At 36.6% G+C, this 13,526-nt stretch overlaps 2 non-coding genes across 2 annotated transcripts; both read left to right on the top strand.

The window, feature by feature from the left end:
- The first annotated feature begins 7,344 nt into the window (after positions 1-7,344).
- LOC131149977 (small nucleolar RNA R71) lies at positions 7,345-7,451 on the top strand. The gene has a single exon (XR_009135365.1). It is a non-coding gene; the product is annotated as a small nucleolar RNA R71 (small nucleolar RNA).
- A 5,566-nt stretch (positions 7,452-13,017) lies between these two features.
- LOC131150011 (small nucleolar RNA R71) lies at positions 13,018-13,124 on the top strand. The gene has a single exon (XR_009135398.1). It is a non-coding gene; the product is annotated as a small nucleolar RNA R71 (small nucleolar RNA).
- The last annotated feature ends 402 nt before the right edge of the window (positions 13,125-13,526 follow it).

Raw genomic sequence — 13,526 nt, 5'->3', positions numbered from 1 at the left:
AAATTAATAATGCAAGAATGCAATAAGACCCTCGATTTTTAATGCTACGTAGGTTCATTCAAGTCTTTCAATCTCTATAATTACCTACGCTGAATTATCCAAGACCTATCCTATAATCCCCCCTTCAAATCACTACACTAATATCATTTAATTAATGGCTAGTTAATTAAAAGCATTAAGCGCATAAAAAGTCAAACAAACATAAAGGAAAACTACTTCATATTAGCATCAACGAGCAAGCATGGTTTAAAACCGGGCTACATCGTTTTCCTAGAATACAAAAATTAGTTCATTATGAAAATTAAATCCAACATATAAGATTTCACCATGTGTTCTTTTATTTGGAGAGTCGAAGAAAAATCAGCACCCACAGCACCGCCGTTGCGCGCCATGAACACCCCAAACACTGCCGTTGTCCACCGCCTTCCGATTCCGAAAAGATATTAATTTTCAATACGCCGCCAGCCACCTTCCTTGTTGCTGTGTTTGTTGAACTTCAATTGTGCAACCACTAGAAGAAAACCTCAAGAAAATTTTCTTCTTTTAATCTCCCATGAGAAGCTCCTCTAAAGAAATCCCTCTAAATAGAAATCTCCTCCCCGGCCTCCTCTGCGTGCAGCCTTCTCTTAGAATTTTCAATCCCATCATTTTTCTTTTTCTTTTTTTTTTCTGTTGTGGCCTCCTTCAGTAAACCCTACGCACAGCCTCAAATCTCCCAGCGCACCACCTTATGCCCCCCGCTTCTTTTGACTTTTCCAACCTCCCTTTTCTTTCCTTTCTTTTCGTTTCTTTCTTTCTTTTCTTTTCCTTTCTTTATTACCTTTTCTTTCTTTCCTTTCCTTTGTTCCTCACCTAGTGTGTTGCTAAGATGACTCAGCTGCATGGCTGGGTCATATCTCACTTTTTTTATTTTTTTTCTTTTCATTTTTTAAAGGAACATGGTCTGCCCTCCACATGGTCGACCCTACTACGAGTTGTAACTCTCAAAACTCAAAACACAAAAGTGGTAGAGATCTTTCTTAGCTTTTCCCAGAATTTTTAATCATCTCAACTAGAGGTCGGATGAGAAAGTTATGCCCAGTTACGAAGAATTATCGAAATAGTCCATAAAACAGCGTATGGTAAATTCACGTCTGATTTCAACCTTGATGTAGCTAGTATTTCGCAAAATGCAAAACATGAAAATTGTAGAGCATTTTCTTATCTTTCTATATCATCTTGAATCATATGAATTGGAGGTTGAATGAGAGAGTTACACATAGATTACAAAGTGGCATTGAAAACAACCTCTCCTTGCGTGCATGACTCGACTTCCGAAAATTATCCTTTAAATGTTCATGAAAATCCTGGATTCTCATGGTCTTGATTTGGACTCTTCCTCATATACATGGCACATCTTCATGCTCATGACCTGTGTACATTCTAATTTCAAATTTAATGTTAAAAAAAAAAACTATCCTAGAATAATCAAACACGAGTGTCCATAAATGTTCGGCAAAAGATAGGGCAATTATCTTAAAATTATTGGGTGAGCTCAATGATTAAACTTTTAGAAAAAATTGGGCATTTTAATTAAAATTATGATCTTCAATGCATGAAATTAAATACATAATTACGTAACTGTGGCGCATAATCACACCCCCAACTAACGTTTTGCTAGTCCCTAACAAATAACGTGAATGTAATTTAGGATGGTACCCACAAATTTCAATGAATGAATGCACATGCAACATAACCATACCACTTCACGTATAGGAATATCACCAAATTACACAAAAGCTCATTTATACACAATGCACGCAACTCCGAAGTAAGTCATTCATGCAAGTCTCATCATTATATAGCCATTAAGAATAGTAAACTCACGTAAAATTAACTAGTGAGCACAATTCAGAGTTAATGTAGTCATATAAATTCGAGTGTAAATAGGCAAAATCTTGAAGCATATGTAATGTGTGTGACTCATTACACCCAGGATATCCATGGACACCTAAAGAACTGTTACTTTAACTTGACCTAACTAGTATACCCTCAAAAACACTTAAAAAGGATGGGTTCACTCATCATTTGTGAGCAGGAGTGTAATGATCAAACATTCCACATAATGCAAGGAACAAATGCTAAATGTACAATTGTGGACTAATTTGAAAAGGATCCAGCCTATTTACAAGGTGTCGGGTCCTTCACCCTAGCATCTTCTCACCTACTCACCATATCCAACCAAGACCACCCTAGATCAACTTATTCACAAACCAAGCATCAATACATCTAAGGCATTAGGTGGGTGAAGAGTCTTCATATGTGGAGAACATGTGTCATGTCCCTGACTTTTTTTGAAGCTGTGTGGAGCAGGTATTAATCTTTCACCTCTTCTAGGGTATTTCTATTTCTCTTTTCTTTCTTCTGTTCATTTTTCAATTTCTTTCTTTCCATGGTTAGTTAGGACAATCATAACACTTTATTTTGTTGTTTTCATTCCACCCATGTGCATTAAGCATTAAGCTCGAACAAGATTCCATAAAATAAGTCTATTTCTAGGGGTGGCTCAACCTTCACATCTTGAGTAGGCTACAAGACCTAGGTTTCTATCTCCCCACTAGATGCCACCTCTAAGCTAGAAATTTAAAAACCAAGACTAGTGTACAAAGAATATCCAAAAAAAATAGGGAAAGTTAAGTTTCATGAACTCTAAGTTGACGACAAAAACTCAAAAGAACGATTAATGGCTCAACAATACCTCACAAGGTGTCACAATCGCCACAGACGCTCTCTCAGTGTTCACAAGGAACCCTAAATGCTACAAGTCACGTGAACGCGTATTTTTTAGCCTTAAGAGATACCATGTGTGTACTCCTAGGTTATATGCAAGTATGTGAAGGGTATAAGTAGTGTCACTCATGACCTAATTATACATATTCACACTTTTTTTTTCAATGCCATGCAAAGCTAAGAAAGATTCAAGAAAAGAAAGAAACTTCCCTGACTTATTAGTGAATCCCTCGAGGAATTAACTCGTGCCAAATAAACCGGCATAAAAAATCTAAATTATTTAAAGGTGAATAGATAAATAAACAAAGTAATAAACATCAAAAAAATAAGAAGACGAAAAACTTGCAACCCATAAACGCTTGTTTTAACTTCTTTAGCCAGACGTTTCAATCTTCATCAACTAGGGTCTCCAAGAGGAATAAATGCACAGTTCCTCTCCATTTGTTCTCCATAGCAGCGCTTCAATCTCTGACCATTAATTATAAATATATTCCCTCTCTTTTCCTTCAAGTCTATTGCTCCAAAAGGGAAAACTCTGTCAACTGTATAAGGACCTGTCCATCTTGACCTTAACTTACCTAGGAAGAGTTTTAATCTTGAGTTAAAGAGTAGAACCTGTTATCCTAGAGCAAACTCACGCCTAAGAATCTGTTTGTCATGCCACTTCTTCATCTGCTCTTTGTAGATTTTTTGCATTTTCATATGCATCACCTAAGAACACATAGCGAAGATGCTCAGGGAATTGCTTCAACTTTGGAGATATAGGTTGCTGCATATTTTCTTTAGATATTACAGAATCCGTCTTTGCTACCGTAGGTACTAGCCTCACCACATGCTACTGTGTTGTAATCTGCTGCAAGGATTGTTCTAGGCGATCAGCAGGTACATCTTTTTGAAAGACTTTTTCTACACCTTGCTGAATGTCATCTACCCGAAAGCAAGTGCTTTGATCTTCTGGGAATCTCATGTCTTGGTAGATGTTGAACATAACCTCTTCCTTGTCCACTCTCTATGTTAACTCACCCTTTTGAACATCAATTAAAGCCCTTCCAGTAGCCAAGAATGGTCGGGCAAGAATTAGTAGAACTTCTTGGTCTTCCTTCATATTTAGCATCGCAAAATCAGTAGGAAAAATAAACTTCTCCACCTTTACCAATGCATGTGTTAGCTTTGGTGTATTCCCAAGAGGGGGGGTGAATTGGAATTTTAAACTTTTCTCCTAAGTTTAGCTGATCTAACCACAATATATTTGCAACCAAGGGTCTTTCTATGCAATTCCAAATGTGCAGATAGTATAAGACGTGGAAATTTAAATCATGCACATCATTCACACCATAACATACATGTGTGATAAATGTAAAGTGTGGAAATATAAACAAACACAGGATATGTTATCGGGGTTCGGCCAACTGTGCCTACGTCCCTGCTTCTAGCTCGCAAGTCTAAGGATTCTACTAAAAGGCTCACTTAAAGGGTGGAGTGGCACTAATTACACTTAGGTCAACTCAAGGGGTTGACCTCAACTGACACGCCTTCCCAGGATGACGCACCTAGCTTTCCTAACCGGGTCTAAGCCAATCCGGGACTATTTCAATGGGCTAGTCTCCCTCTTCAAGCCCGTGCCTGGAAATAAAACAGTATTGAAATACAATCAAACTGGTACAGTGATTATGCTTTCATGTAAAGCAGATGTGTACCCATATACGCACAATATAATCAATGCACCTCAATGAATGTATGAACTATAAGCTCGTTGCTCTATGTGTGCAATCAACACTTAGTATATTGATTATTTCAAGTCAAGCACATAAGTTTTTATACAAGTTAATCTTTGAAAATAGGCAATCATAAACTCTCAATCTTAGTTTAGGGTTTCAAAGATTTAAGCTAATAGAATTCTAGAATATCTCCAAAATAATTTTCTTAATAACAATGCACAATGAGATATTCAAATATGAGTATGTAAAATGTTTTTGCACACAAAATAATAAGCCCAAATGAGCATTGAAATGATAATGCAAACTCACTTAGCTATATGATTTTTCCCAATTAAAGATTTATCAAATGAAATCGGGGAAAAAATCTTTGCTTTACTCTCACTTTTGAAAATCAAACAATGAATATGTTGAGAGTATCTAGCAATAACAAACAATAAATAAACACTCACAAGGTAGGATTTCTCAAAGGAATGAAAGTACTTGAGTGTTATGGGGTTGGAATGAACAAATAGGGTTTAGGAAATTTGAGAGAATTTTTGGCTAATCTTATTTGCTAATCACACCTTCATTTTGCAAACGAAGAGATATATACAGGCATAGGAAAAATTATGACCGTTGGGGACACCAAGGGTATTCGTAAAATTGTTTTAAAACGGTTTAAGAAAATTAACCCTCATTAACCCATATTTACCTCGGTTAAAATAATTTTAACCCAACAAGGTTCGAATGGTTAAACCAAAATTCGGTCGCCCGAACAAACTGAGCTTTGAAAAGTATTTGAAATGGTTCGATAGCCCAAGTCTAGATTTGGTCGGCTGAACAACAAACAGAATGATTATGTCCACTGTTTGGGTGCCAGAAGCTACGTTTAGTTAACCGAACCAACAAGTGTGGTCGCCCGAGCTGTTTTTGAACATGAAGGTTCAGCAGCATGAGTTGGTGAAAAGCATTCTGTCATGGGTTTGGTTGCCCGAGGGAGTTATGTTCATTACAGGTTTGGTCACCTGAAACCTGGTCAACCCGCTGACTTCTAAGCAGTTCGGGCACCCGAAGTGTTTTGAACACTTGGGGTTCGATCGCCTAACCTCTCACAAATTTTTAATTAAGTCCAAATTTTGCTTTAATTAATCCGCCTGATATTATAAGTGATATTGGGGACTATTTGTGCATTTGTTTTAGGGACCTAAGGTCTTTCTAATCTACCAAAAAAATCTGGCATCGGTCGACTGAAGGGTGATCCTTAAGGTCTCTTCTAAGGTTTTGAGCTTATAGTCCTACATGCATGCAATGCAGATTACAGACCATATCCTACTTAAATATTACAAACCCAAATGAATTACAATATGAGAATAGTCTTCAGGGTCTTCAGTCTTCAAGTCTTCACGTGCCATCAAATGATCATGTTATTATGAACCTACACACAAACTTGACAGACATTAAATACCAGTACTTGTCATTATCAAAATAAGGATATGACCCATAGGGTCAACAGCGTCTTCTATGATTCCACGTGGATACTTGATCGATCGGTCTGCTAGTTGCAAAGAAATGGTTGTTTGCTTCATCTCCCCAAGTCCCAATTTCCTGCAAACAGAAAGTGGCATAAGATTAATGCTAGCACCAAGATCACATAAAACTTTATCAAAAAATTAATTTCCAATAGTGCAAGGAAAAGTAAAACTCCCTGGATTTTTTAATTTTTGAGGCAATTTCTTTTGAAGAATAGCACTACACTCGTCGGTAAGCTTCACTGTTTCAAACTCCTCCAACCTTCTTTTCTTTGAAATGATATCCTTCGGGAATTTGACATAGTTTGGCATTTGTTCCAAGGCATCTGCAAAAGGAATATTTATGTGAATTTTCTTTAAAATATCCAAAAACTTAGAAAATTTCTTATCTAATTTTTGTTTTTGAAAACGTTGAGGATAAGGAAGTGGAGTAGAGAGAATAGGAGGATTGTCAGGAAATGAAATTGCTAAATGCATGTCAATCTCTCCTGGTGTATCATCCATAATCTCCTCTTCTTCCCCTTTATTCTTACTTCGGCCATTATTTTTAGTTGTAGGTGTGGACATGGTTTCCTTTGCTGGTGACTTCTCAATTTCTCTTCCACTCCTAAGTGTGATGGCCTTGCGTTGTTCCTTTGGGTTCACCTCTATGTTGCTAGGAAAAGTTCTTCTTTGTTGGGAATTTATGATCGTGACCAACTGCCCAATTTGCATTTCAAGATTCTTCATGGAGGCTCCCATGTTGTTACAGTAAATATCAATGTTATCCAGCTGTGCATCTGTCTTTTTAAACCTTGCTTTTGTCTCCTCAACAAAAGATATCATGGCATCCTCAAGTGACATCTTCTTCTCATCTTGATGACTATTAAGTCTTGGAGGAGGTTGAAGCACATTCCTCTTATTTCCACAAGACAAATTCTCATGATTTCGAAGCCCTAAAATGGTAATATTATGGCAAAGGATCACCACAATAATTGTAGTTCTGATTGTTGATGTATTGAACCTGTTCTTGACTAGCTCCATTGCTTGAATCTGTCCTATTTGTAGCTACAACATATCCTGCACTTTGTGGTATGCTCTGGGTTGTGAAAGATGAAATCTGATGAGACACAGAAGCAACTTGAGCAGAACGTGCAACAAATGGCTCCAATTCATGAATTCTAGCAACTTTCTTAGCCCTAGTTATTTTATTTGGCCATTGATAGTTATTTGAGGTCATTTCTTCCAAAAGAGCAGTAGCACCCTCAGTTGTCTTTGACATCAAAGTACCCCCAGATGCAGCATCAACTAAAGTCCGAGTTTGCCCGTTTAACCCATTATAGAACATCTAAATTTGCAACCAATCTGGCAGACCATGTTGTGGGAAGCATCGAATCAAATCCTTATACCTTTCCCATGCTTCATAGAGTGATTCAAAATCATGTTGCTTGAATTGACCAATCTCACTCCTGAATTGAGCTATTTTTGTCAGTGGAAAAAATTTAGCTAGAAATTTTTCAGCCATGTCCCGCCAACTAGTGATAGTCCCTGGTTATAGAGACTATAGCCAACCTCTTGCTTTGTCCCTCAAAGAAAAAGGGAACAATCTCAGTCTAAAGGTATCTTCAGTAACACCATTGACCTTTACACTGTCACAAATCTCCAGAAACATCACCAGATGGATATTGGGATCATCAAGTGGCGATCCACTGAATTGGGCCTATTGCACCATGCTGATTAATGCGGGTTTAAGCTCAAAATTGTTGACATTAATGGGCTGGCGGCTGATACCTGAATACTTGTCATTCACAACTAGTCGTGCATAATCCTTCAAGCTGTGTGGTTGCATGTTATCTTGTCCGTTCTCAATGACTAATACACTCTTTTTCCTTAGTGCTCTGAGCGTTCTTTCAATCTCCGGATCAAAAGGAATAATGGCACGGGTTCTAGCACTACGCATCCAACATCAAAAAACACACATGAAATATAGAACAAATAAAATAAAATAAAATAAATAAAATATAAAATTAAATTTCTAAATTAAAACCAAGATTACTTTGGATCGATATTGACAAAAATAAGAAAAACTCAATCCCCGACAATGGTGCCAAAAACTTGACTGATGCAAAACAGCAAGTGCACAGTATTGTAGTTTTATAATAAAGTGATGTGACGAGTATCACCCTCAGGGATTAATGCCTTAATTTTACCAAGTACCAAAATTGTACTAATCTTGATTTTATTTAGAAAGATTAATAATTTTTTACTGCACAATTGAAATATGACTATTTTAATTAAACTATTCAAGATAAAATAAAGTTGGTTGATACGTAACAAATTAATGATGGTGAAAACTTCTTGGAAATAGATTTCACCTAGTTTCTCACTATGCTTTACTCACCTATCCAATTCGAATTTGTAATCTCTGTTTATTAGCAAATCTCCAATTTTTCCAAAAGCCTCTTTCGATAGTCAATCAGAACATATTCTTGTTTATTATTTAACATAAGATTATGCAAATTAATAACGCAAGAATGCAATTAGACCCTCGATTTTTAATGCTACATGGGTTCATACAAGTCTTTCGATCTCTATATTTACCTACGCTGAGTTATCCAAGATCTATCCTATAATCCCCCCTTTCAGTAGCAAATCACAAGACTAATATAATATAATTAATGACCAGTTAATTAAAAGCATTAAGTGCAAAATAACTCAAACAAACATAAAGGAAAACTACTTCAGATTAGCATCAACGAGCAAGCATAGTTTAAAATCGGGCTACATCATTTTCCTAGAATAAAAAAATGAGCTCATTATGAAAATTAAATCCAACATATAAGATTTCACATCTGATTTCGACCTTGATGCAGCGAGTATTTCACAAAATGCAAAACATGAAAATTCTAAATCATTTTCTTATATTTCTATAGCATCCTAAGTCATATGAATCAAAGGTCTAATGAGAGAGTTACGCATAGATTACGAAGTAGCATAAAAAATGGCCTCTCTTTGAGTGCATGACTGGGCTTCCAAAAATTATCCTTTAAATGTTCATGAAAATCCCGGATTCTCATGGTCTTGATTTCAACTCTGCCTCATATACATGGCACATCTTCATGCTTATGACCCACGCACATTCTAATTTCAAATTTAATGTTCAAAAAAAAAACTATCCTGCAATAATCAAACACGAGTGTCCATAAATGTTCGGCATTTTAATTAAAATTATCGAGTGAGCTCAATGATTAAAATTTTAGACAAAATTGCATATTTTAACTAAAAATAAGTTCTTGAATGCATAAAATTAAATACATAATTACACAAATGTGGTGCGTAATCAACTAACGTTTTGCTAATCCCTAGCAAATAACGTGAATGCAATTTAGGGTGGTACCCACAAATTTCAATGAATGAACGCACATGCAACACAATCATACCACTTCACATATAGGAATATCACCAAATTATATAGAAGCTCATTTATACACAATGCACGCAACTCCGAAGTAAGTCATTCATGCAAGTTTCATCATTGTATAGCCATTAAAAATAGTAAACTCACATAAAATTAACTAGTGAGCACAATTCAGAGTTAATGTAGCCATATAAATTCAAGTATAAATAGGAAAAATCTTGAAGCATGTGTAATGTGTGTGACTCGTTACACCCAGGATATCCGTGGACACCTAAAGAACTGTCGCTTTGACTCGGCCTAACTGATATACCCTAAAAAACACTCAAAAAGGATGGGTTCACTCATCATATGTGAGGAGGAGTCTCATGATCAAACATTCCACATACTGTAAGGAACAAACACTAAATGTACAGAGTGGACCAGTCTAAAAAGGATCCAGCCTATTTACGAGGTGTCGGGTCCTTCACCGTAGCATTTTCTCACCTACTCGCCATACTTAACCAAGACCACCCTAGATCAACTTATTCACAAACCAGGTGTCAATACATCTAAGGCATTAGGTGGGTGAAGGGTCTTCATATGTGGAGAACATGTTTCATGTCCCTGACTTTTGTTGTAGTTGTGTGGAGTTGGTATAAATCTTTCACCTCTTCTGGGGGTATTTCCATTTCTCTTTTTCTTTCTTCTACTCATTTTTCAATTTCTTTCTTTTCATGGTCAGTTAGGACAATCATAACACTTCATTTGTTGTTTTCATACCACCCATGTGCATTAAGCTTGAACAAGAGTCCATGAAATAAGTCTATTTCTAAGGGTGGATTAGCCTTCACATCTTGAGTAGGCTACAAGACCTAGGTTTCTATCTCCCCACTAGATGACACCTCTTGGCTAGCAATTCAAAAACTAAGACTAGTGTACAAATAATATCAAGAAAAAATCGGGAAATTTAAGTTTCATGAACTCTGAGTTGATGTCAAAAACTCAAAAGAATGACAAATGGTTCAACAGTACCTCACAAGTTGTCACAGTTGCCACAGTCACTCTCTCAGTGTTCACAAGGAATCCTAAGTGCTACAAGTCAAGTGAACATGTATTTTTTAACATCAAGAGATACCATGTATATACAAGAGTTTATATAGCCATATTAACACAATTGAACTACCAATCAGCCTTCAATGAGTTACATTTCACAGTTTAGCCATATAAAGAGAAACTACACAGAAATGACCCAAGTTTGTACTCTTAGATTATATGAAAGTATGTGAAGGGCATAAGTAGTGTCACTCATGGCCTAATCATCCATATTAACACATTATTTTTTATTTTTTTCAATGCCATTCAAAGATGAGAAAGATTGAAGAAAAGAAAGAAACTTCCTTAACTTATTGGTGAATCTGTCGCGGAATAAAATTTTTAGCTCTATACTCGTGCCAAATAAACCTGCATAAAAAATCTAAATTATTCAAAAGTGAATAGATAAATAAACAAAGTAATAAATATAAACGAAATAAGCAGAAGAAAAATTCTTTGGGTTGCCTCCCATAAGCGCTTGTTTTAAGAGGTCTCTAGCAAGACGTTTCAATCTTCATCAACCAGGATCTCCAAGAGGAATAAATGCACAGTTCCTCTCCATTTGTTCTCCATAGCAGTGCTTCAATCTCTGACCATTAATTCTGAATATATTCCCTATCTTGTCCTTCAAGTCTATTGCTCCAAAAGGGAAAACTTTGTCAACTGTATAAGGACTTGTCCATCACGCCTAAGAATCTGTTTGTCATGCCACTTCTTCGTCTGCTCTTTGTAGATTTTTGCATTTTCATATGCATCACCTGAGAACACATAGTGAAGATGCATAGGGAATTGCTTCAACTCTAAAGATATAAGTTGCTACATCTTTTCTTTAGATATTACAGAATTCGTTTTTGCTACCATAGGTTCTGGCCTCCCCCCATGCTATTGTGTTGTAATCTAATGCAAGAATTGTTCTAGGTGATCAGCTAGTACATCTTTTTGAAAGACTTTTTCTACACCTTGCTGAATGACATCTACCTGAAAGCAAGTTCTTGGATCTTCTGGGAATCTCATGTCTTGGTAGATGTTGAACATAACCTCTTCCTTGTCCACTCTCAATGTTAACTCACTATTTTGAACATCAATTAAAGCCCTTCTAGTGGCCAAGAATTAGTGGAACTTCTTGGTCTTCCTTCATATCTAGCACCGCAAATCTACAAGAAAAATGAATTTGTCCACATTTACCAATGCGTCTTCTATGATTCCACGTGGATACTTGATGCATCAGTCTGCCAGTTGCAAAGAAATGGTTGTTTGTTTCATCTCTCCAAGTCTCAATTTCCTACAAACAAAGAGTGGCATAAGATTAATGCTAGCACCAAGATCACATAAAACTTTATCAAAAAATGAATTTCCAATAGGGCAAGGCAAAGTAAAACTCCCTAGATCTTTTAATTTTTGAGGCAATTTCTTTTAAAGAATAGCAATACACTCCTCGGTAAGCTTCACTGTTTCGAACTTCTCCAACCTTCTTTTCATTGAAATGATGTCCTTCAGGAATTTGACATAGTTTGTCATTTGTTTCAAGCCATCTGCAAAAGGAATATTTATGTGAATTTTTTAAAAAATATCCAAAAACTTAGAAAAATTCTTATCTATTTTTTGTTTTTGAAAACTTTGAGGATAAGGAAGTGAAGTAGAGAGAATAAGAGGGTTGTCAGGAAATGAAATTGCTAGATGCGTATCAATCTCTCCTGGTGTATCATCCACAATCTCTTCTTCCTCCCCTTTATTCTTGCTTCGGCCACTATTTTCATTTTTAGGTGTGGACATGGTTTCCTTTGCTGGCGACTTCTCAATTTCTCTTCCACTCCTAAGTGTGATGGCCTTACATTGTTCCTTTGGGTTCACCTCTGTGTTGCTAGGAAAAGTTCCTTTTTGTTGGGAATTTATGGTCGTGGCCTGCTGCCCAATTTACATTTCAAGATTCTTCATGGTAGCTTCCATGTTGTTACAATGAATCTCAATGTTATCCAGTCGTACATCTGTCTTTTTAAACCTTGCTTTTGTCTCCTCAACACAAGATATCATGGCATCCTCAAATGACATCTTCTTCTCATCTTGATGACTATCAAATCCTGGATGAGGTTGTAGCACATTCCTTGTATTTCCATAAGATAAATTTTCATGATTTCAAAGCCCTGGATGGTAATATTGTGGCAAAGGATCACCACGATAATTGTAGTTCAGATTGTTGATGTATTGAACCTATTCTTGACTCGCTCCATTACTCGGATCTATCCTACTTGTAGCTACCACATATTCTGCACTTTGTGGTATCCTCTGGGTTGTGAAAGATGAAATCTAATGAGACACAGAAGCAACTTGAGCATAGCGTGCAACAAACAGCTCCAATTCATGAATTCCAACAACTTTCTTAGCCATAATTATTTCAGTTGGCCATTGATAGTTATTTGAGGTCATTTCCTCCAAAAAAACAGTAGCACCCTCAAGTGTCTTTGACATCAAAGTACCCCCAAATGTAGCATCAACTAAAGCCCGAGTTTGCCCATTTAACCCATTATAGAACATCTAAATTTGCAACCAATCCGGCACTCCATGTTATGGGCAGCGTCGAATCAAATCTTTATACCTTTCACATGCTTTATAGAGTGATTCAAAATCATGTTGCTTGAATTGACCAATCTCACTCCTGAGTTGAGCTTCTTTTGTAGGCAGGAAGAATTTAGCTAGAAATTTTTTAGCCAAGTCCTGCCAACTAGTGATAGCCCCTAGTTGTAGAGACTATAGCCAACCTCTTGCTTTGTCCCTCAAAGAAAAAGGGAACAATCTTAGTCTAATGGTGTCTTCAGTAACACCATTGATCTTTACACTATCACAAATCTCCAGAAACATCACCAGATGGATATTGGGATCATCAAGTGGTGATCCACTGAATTGGGCCTGCTACACCATGCTGATTAATGCGGATTTGAGCTCAAAATTGTTGACATTAATGGGTTGGCGTCTGATACCCGAATAGTTGTCATTCATAATTGGTCATACATAATCCTTCAAGGTGTGTGGCAAGACGTTATCTTGTCCGTTCTCCATGGCTAGTAC

The sequence above is a fragment of the Malania oleifera genome, chromosome 2 (genome assembly GCF_029873635.1).
Source record: "Malania oleifera isolate guangnan ecotype guangnan chromosome 2, ASM2987363v1, whole genome shotgun sequence".
Taxonomy (NCBI): domain Eukaryota; kingdom Viridiplantae; phylum Streptophyta; class Magnoliopsida; order Santalales; family Ximeniaceae; genus Malania; species Malania oleifera.
The sequence above is the reverse complement of the archived record's forward strand: the minus strand, read 5'-3'. Positions and strand labels throughout refer to the sequence as shown.